The sequence below is a fragment of the Idiotropiscis lumnitzeri genome, chromosome 13 (genome assembly GCF_059441095.1).
Source record: "Idiotropiscis lumnitzeri isolate Australia: NSW breed Sydney's pygmy pipehorse chromosome 13, RoL_Ilum_1.0, whole genome shotgun sequence".
In the NCBI taxonomy this organism is placed as follows: Eukaryota; Metazoa; Chordata; class Actinopteri; order Syngnathiformes; family Syngnathidae; genus Idiotropiscis; species Idiotropiscis lumnitzeri.
The window spans coordinates 12909293-12915995 of record NC_142403.1 but is presented as its reverse complement, the minus strand read 5'-3'; the positions used below and the strand labels follow the sequence as shown (position 1 = coordinate 12915995).

The window sequence follows — 6703 nt, the reverse complement described above, 5'->3', positions numbered from 1 at the left end:
GCGCAATGCAGCATGAGCATTACCAAACTGTAAATATGATGGGGAAAAGTATTTTTAATTAAGTTGTGACCTGAAGCTAAACTCAGGGTGACTTATTGAACAAGTGGATTTTAATTATTCCCTTTATGTTTACAAGTGAAGGATCAATGAGCAGTTTAATACAATGAATCATCTAACCGCTTTTTTGTTTGTTTTTGTTTTTAGAAGAATTTGCTTGAAAAGCTTAACCGTCGTCATTCGTCATCTAAAGTGAGACATCAGCAAATCTTGTGAGACTTCACCTATGGACAGCATCGAAAAAAGTATGTATTTTGCTTCTTCCTGGGCTTTTTTTTTTTAAACCCCTTGTCTTTGGCGCCGCACAAGAATAATCATGATGACAATAAGGACAAATGTAGCAGTAGCATTTCAAGTGGAACGTTTTCAACATAGAAATGTGTTTGACTGCAATTTACATGAAACTGTTAAATAAATATCAGGAGGCTTTATTTAGTCCAGTACGACCTAAAGAATAAGGATCAAACACGTTTTAGTTCTGTGTAGGTCGTCTTCGAAGGACGAGACTGTTCCTTGTCATTTTTATTATTATTGAATGTTTAAAATGTCATTTTTAAATTTGCTTGGACACTAAAAGATTTTGTGACGGCAGAAAACAACGTAAAAATTAACTCATCACAAATTGAGGCACTTCAATGTCCTGGCTGTTTGGTGCAATATATCAAGGTCAACAATTACAATAAGATAATGGGATGCACACTAAGCAACCCTTCCTGAGCTCGGGTGAAGAGAAGGCTGGCGGCGTCATCAATCACCACCTGATGGTGTGTTGGCTCTAACGATGGGGGAAGATGCCGGTCTAACCTGGCAGACCCAAACGTATTGCGAGAGTCTGTTAGGAAGATCTGGCGAAACCCTCTTTCTGTATTAAATAAGGGCACCTGCATATGTCGTCTGTTGCCACACTGGGAAAGCGCAGTGACAATGCTTTCCGTACCAGGATCTCTCCATGCGAGACTGTCATTGCATTTGATTTAAAGCAAACGAGTTTGAATCTGATGTGTTCACGCCCACAATGGCGCACACTCCCCTCAAATGTGCTGGCTTGCACACATCTGTCTAAATGACCAGCACCTGCTCTCATCTCCCTCTGCCGAGATTTACACAGTTTCACGTGGCAGACTTGCGCCATTCATGAAATTAGAGCCGCGTGTTTCCTGGTTGGCCTGGAAATGCCTTCGGGTTCACCCCCTGATAGAGCTGGATGAAGTGGCTGGAAGAGGCAAGTCTGGGCTTCGCTGCTTGAACTGACGCCCCCGCAATCTGTCACCAGATTAGCAGAATGAGATGGATGGGCATGTTTTAGCATTCATACAAAAATGTGCTTGTTGTTTTAGTGCATTGGAAGGCAAAACAAATCACGTTCTCTTTTTGTAGAGTACAATTCACGCATGAGGTAATTAAATAAAAGAAGATTCACAATCAAGAAGACAAACTCAATCCAGGGGTCATTAAATTTCCCACTTCAAAAGCAGGTGCACGACAGGTAGATAAATGTGTGTATTGCTAAATTGCATCGCTTTTTTTTTTCCCCATGTCATCTAATGTGGCTACGGCATGATGTCAAAATGTCATCATCATTTCATGGAGTCGTACATTTTCACATTTCCTGCACCCAAATGCGGTCTGGTTCTTAGAATCAGAGCGTTCCGCTTCAAATGACTTTTATGAAAAGCAAAATGTTGACCTTTTCCGAGAAAAGGCCTAAAATTAGACTCATGTAATCTGTCGAAAAATAATAGGAAGCAAGTCATTTGTAAAAGTATCTCTGTGTACGTAGTGCTTTATGATCTCATTTCAAAATGGGGAACCATTTGTGCTTGTAAACACGTCCCTTTTACTTTGCAGTAGTGTAATTCATCAGGAAGACTTTAAATCAACATTTTCCTTTGAGGGCCGTATGTTGAAAAAAACTAAAGGAGTGTGAACAAGCTGCTGCAGCAGGCAGACTTTCTATCTTTCTTTAATTGGTATTATGTTACAAATTTACAGCAAAAGATACCCGACTATATGGCAAGCGGTGCAAATGATGCTTACACTGTGTGAGACAACTGCGCACAACTCAGTGTTGCATGTGAAGTCAAGAAGCAAAGTTTATAGACCCAAACAATAAGCATTGTAAAAATGCAGAGTAGTTAAGTTAACTTGTTGATGCGGACTAGCAAAGTTTACAAGTCGACTATTAGATTCCACCCCGAATCTGTGCTAAAGTGACCTTGACACGGTGCCAAGAATGGTGGTTCCAAGGCAGATTGTATTGAATGCTGTGTTGCTACTAGTGAAAAAAACAAGAAAGTGGGAGATGAGAGCAAATATGTTGTTCTTTTTGCCTACCTTGCCACTCAGTATAGAAAGTGTCAATTGTTAATTTAAGTGTATGTTGCAGGCCATTTAAAAAAAAAAAGTCAGCCAAAACATGGCCCCCTGGCCGTAGTTTGGACACCGGTGCCTGTCCTTGTTGATTGATGAGTGAAGTGGAGGAATGTGCAAATGAGGTCAAATGGATCGTAAAAATAGTTCCCAAGTGTAGTGTGTGTCTGGTTGAAGCCAAATTACATAACATGCAGACCGACGACCCGGGTCACTGGAGCCCAAAACTGTTCTGGAGAACTTCTTGGCCAACAACACCACATGAAGGCCTACTACACTCAACATGTCAATGTTTCACACAGTATCCTTCCACCCCCACATCAAAACCCCCCACGCCAAAAAAAAAACAACAAAAAAAACCCAATCAATCATTCACTCAGCAACCCCTCCCCCAGAAACTTGCCTTTGGCCACCGATTGGCCAGGAGAGGATCACCCGAACCTAAGTCAATGACATCACTTGCTGGGACACACCCACAAGAGACCCCCACCCCACCAACACCCTCACCCCACCCCCCGGAATAACATACACATTCCCATATGGGTTCGTGCAACTGTATCCGTTCTCTCAGAATTTTAACAGGCAATGAGTCACTCAAGTTGAACTAAACACATGCTTGGAGACCTACCGTAATCCAAAGACTTGTAATTAAAATCTGCATTTATCCCGTAGTTACCTTTTATGGTGTTGCTTGACAAAGTCAATTAAGGGCATTCACCTTGAACGCTCCTTTTATAAAGATATGTGCAATGTTCTGTAGGTTTGTCTGGTTCAAAAACTTTAAAATTAATCCAACTGGGTAAAACTAAAATCTGAACAATTCAAGGCACTGCTGCAATCTCATGAACTGTTCAAAAGTGGCAGACAAAGGCCGGCAGGGATAATTAGTGCGCCCGCAGCTGTCTTCGGCTCTCAGAGTTCATAGGCTATGGGAATGATGAGATCTCATCACTTTTTGCTGACTGGTCGCCCGCTCGGTTCACCTCTTCCCAAAGTTGACCCAGTTGAGGGCTGAGGCCTTCCCTTTTTTCTGCACAATATCCAGCCTGTGAGCACCCTACACAATGAGGGCATTGTAGTTTCAAGTATTGACATAAATGCATGCTGATGTGATTGTTGAGCTGAGACGTACTGCAACACCTTTTGACACCAAAATGCATGTTTATTTTCCCTGCGAAAGAGAGGTTAGCTAGAATTATTGAAAGGTAGCTCATGTTTGCTTGCTTTTTGATTTAATTATTCTTATTATTTTTTTTTTTTTTATGAATGTGCCCCCCACCCCCCAAAAAAAGTCTTAATCAGCCATACTCTAGTGAAATTCCTATGAATGGAGATTTTAAACTAGCTGCTTCTCATTTCACATGCAATGCCTCCCCCTGCAGGACAAAATATGAACCTGCAGCATACAGGACGCACACCTGTTCAGCTCTGAGTTCATATCTGAATTTTGGTTTGTCGACACTTCGCTACATATGAGGCGGGGTCTGATGCATTCACTGTACTTGATTGCCTCACCATGTGCACTATTGTGCAGCTGGTCAAAATTGATGCTGTAAATTTTAAAAGACAACTATGGCCTACCCACAGCATCTTAGGTTCAAGGTTGTGATCTGAAACTCTCCCCACAACTACCATTTGGAGAAGGTCACATGCTATCATGAAATGTTATCAGTCCACTTAGGAACATCCTCTTCCTGTGAAAGTGTTATCTTCATTTGATATGAACCGAAAGCAGCCTTGACGCGTAAGGAACCATGGCACCGTGTCAATCTTTTGCCGGAACTTTGCTTTCCTGCTCAGTCTAACAAGTTGAGTTTAAAAAGCAAATAGACTTGTTTTTATTATTGCGCTTGAATTATAATATTGATCCTGCTCCAATGCATGGAGCTTCCTCTTTAAACGGTCGCACCAGTGTCCATTCAGTTTATCCTTCAAAACAAGAAAAACAAAAAACAAGTTAATAGGAAATATTGTGAACAGTATATATTTAATTGATGACAAATTAACAACTTAAGAATGAGTAAATCTGACAAAATGATGAATGAAATGAGAAGATGCAACTTGCAGAGGCAGGTAGTAGTAAAATTTGCTCAATTACATGCACTTGAGTAACTTTTAAAATTATTGTTAGTACCTATTATATATGAGTTTGTGTTTTAATTTGTGTTCTAATTTTCTAATTTGCATCATCTGATTGGATGCTTGATTGCTAATATATTCCATCAATCTTGTGGGGGGAATAGTTCCCATTTTAAACATCAATGTGATACAGCATTGCATTGCATTGCGAAGTCATGACACGAGTATTGTAATGCTCTTTTCTCCATAAGAGGGCGCCATTGGCCTGTTTCACTGGTGACTGCTTGACGGCTGAGCGCTACAAAAGGAAAAATGGGTGTGACAGCAAACGAGGGATAGAAAAAGCAAAACAGAGCGATGCATTAAAAAATCAGATGATGTAAAATAAAGAACGCTCTGCATTGATGGAAGAAGCAAATTAGTGTATTGTAGTTTGCCTCTTGTTGAGACTGCTTATAACAAAAGACCTCAACCGTTAGTGTTGAAATGTAGCGGTATGTTGAAGAGAATTTGGAAATATGTAATCTATTATTACAAATAAATACTTAAATGCGTAGATATTGTTGCAAAATTACTATATGTAGGCTGTATTTCATTCATTTTTTCCCCCTGGTAGATTACATGGTCAAATATGTCTCTTTATCATTTTTTAATATCTGTTATAAAATGTACATCTTAAATGAATGTTTCTTAAAGAATAATGAACAAATTAATGGATGTTATGGACATTATGCATTTTAATTTTCATGACATTTTGGCGGTGATTTAAAACAAGTCCTGTATGAGAAAATTGTCTATGTTGAAAATTAATGAAATTTCATAATGAGTCATGGTGTGAATTGACACCCACTTAAGTTATCAAATATGGTTCCCTGCCTGACATAGGATTGATGTACAACCTCCCATGTGTACCAAAGACCGTAGATAAAAGTACATTCTAATTTGGATGAGGTGCAAGATAATTGGTGTTTAGAGAAGGTCGCAAAGGAACTGAGAGACTTTGGACATTTGAGAGCTTCTCATGTGGGAAGCTGAGTCTTCTTGACGGGAGACTTTTGGGCCAGGCTGGGTGGGGTGACATCCATGGTGCCGCAGGGCGGGAAGGGACTGTGGCCAGCGCCGCCTGGCCAAAACTTTGGTCAGGAATAAGGCTGACCAGGTCCTCAACTGACTTCAGGAAGCAGATTTAGGCCAGAGTCAATGCATCTGTTGCTTTTGGTTGGTTGAGTAACTAAAATGATGGTGCCGGTGGCAGCACCCTTTAATGGTTCACGGTTCCGGTAGCCTATCAGCAGAGCGAGTAACGTCACGCATTCTTCCTGCGTGAGCTTTTTAAGTGCAGCGGTGAGATAACCTCTGCAGCATGGCTTTGCTCAAGTGCCAGTTTGAACATTGTAAAAATAGAGATGACATGGTGATGTGGTTAAATGGAGAGCAAACCTCCATGAAGGGCAAAACGATAGCACCAAGAAAAAAATGTCAGGAAAAGCCTGCATGAGCTGCTGAACTTTATTTGGGTTGAATAATAAGCATTTTATATTGTGGTTTCAATGTCACTGGTGAATTCTGAATATAAGCAAGTATGCACACTTGTGCAGCCACATTATCTCATTTACTTATATTTACTTCCACTCACAAAAATATATTTTTTTTTTCATTTGTTTTGTACAGTTTATAAGTCACAAATTTGATTGATTTAAATGATTTATATTGGTTCCATTTTTTTATATCACAAAAAAACTAGCCTTTGAACAGGGGGGTGTAGACTTTTTATATCCACCGCATATGAAAGAATTACCCTTGCTTAAAAATACCACCCAACGCTTGCATTTGAACTGATTTTATAGGCTGTTGGGCTAATTGCTGTGCAGTTTTACAGTCATGCTTCACTCTCGCCGCTTCTAACGCAGATCCCTTCAAGAAGCCAGCAGCTGTTTCCAGTGAACACGCGCACAGATGAAACTTGGATGCACTCTGCGCGCAGCATAAAGGGCAGACGAAGGTGAATGAGACACTTGACGTTTTTTTGCTGATGGTGAGGGCGATTTCGAAGAAGTTAGCTCGCTCTTCTGGCCTCTCATTGGGCACGACATAGTCACACAATGTCATGTTTGTGAGTGCGCACGCCCACACAGGCACACACATTGTCCACTCAACTCTCATGGGAATAAAGAAAAGGGCGACCCCTTCCTTGTTA

The 6703-nt window shown here is 40.6% G+C and overlaps 1 long non-coding RNA gene across 1 annotated transcript in view; it reads left to right on the top strand.

The window, feature by feature from the left end:
* The window catches only part of LOC148324434 (uncharacterized), a 29533-nt gene that overhangs the window by 20441 nt on the left and 2389 nt on the right, over nucleotides 1–6703 (top strand). Inside the window, exons 6-7 of the long non-coding RNA XR_015846312.1 lie at nucleotides 205–302; nucleotides 6417–6508. This is a non-coding gene — a long non-coding RNA (uncharacterized LOC148324434). The remainder of the gene's footprint in view (nucleotides 1–204; nucleotides 303–6416; nucleotides 6509–6703) is intronic.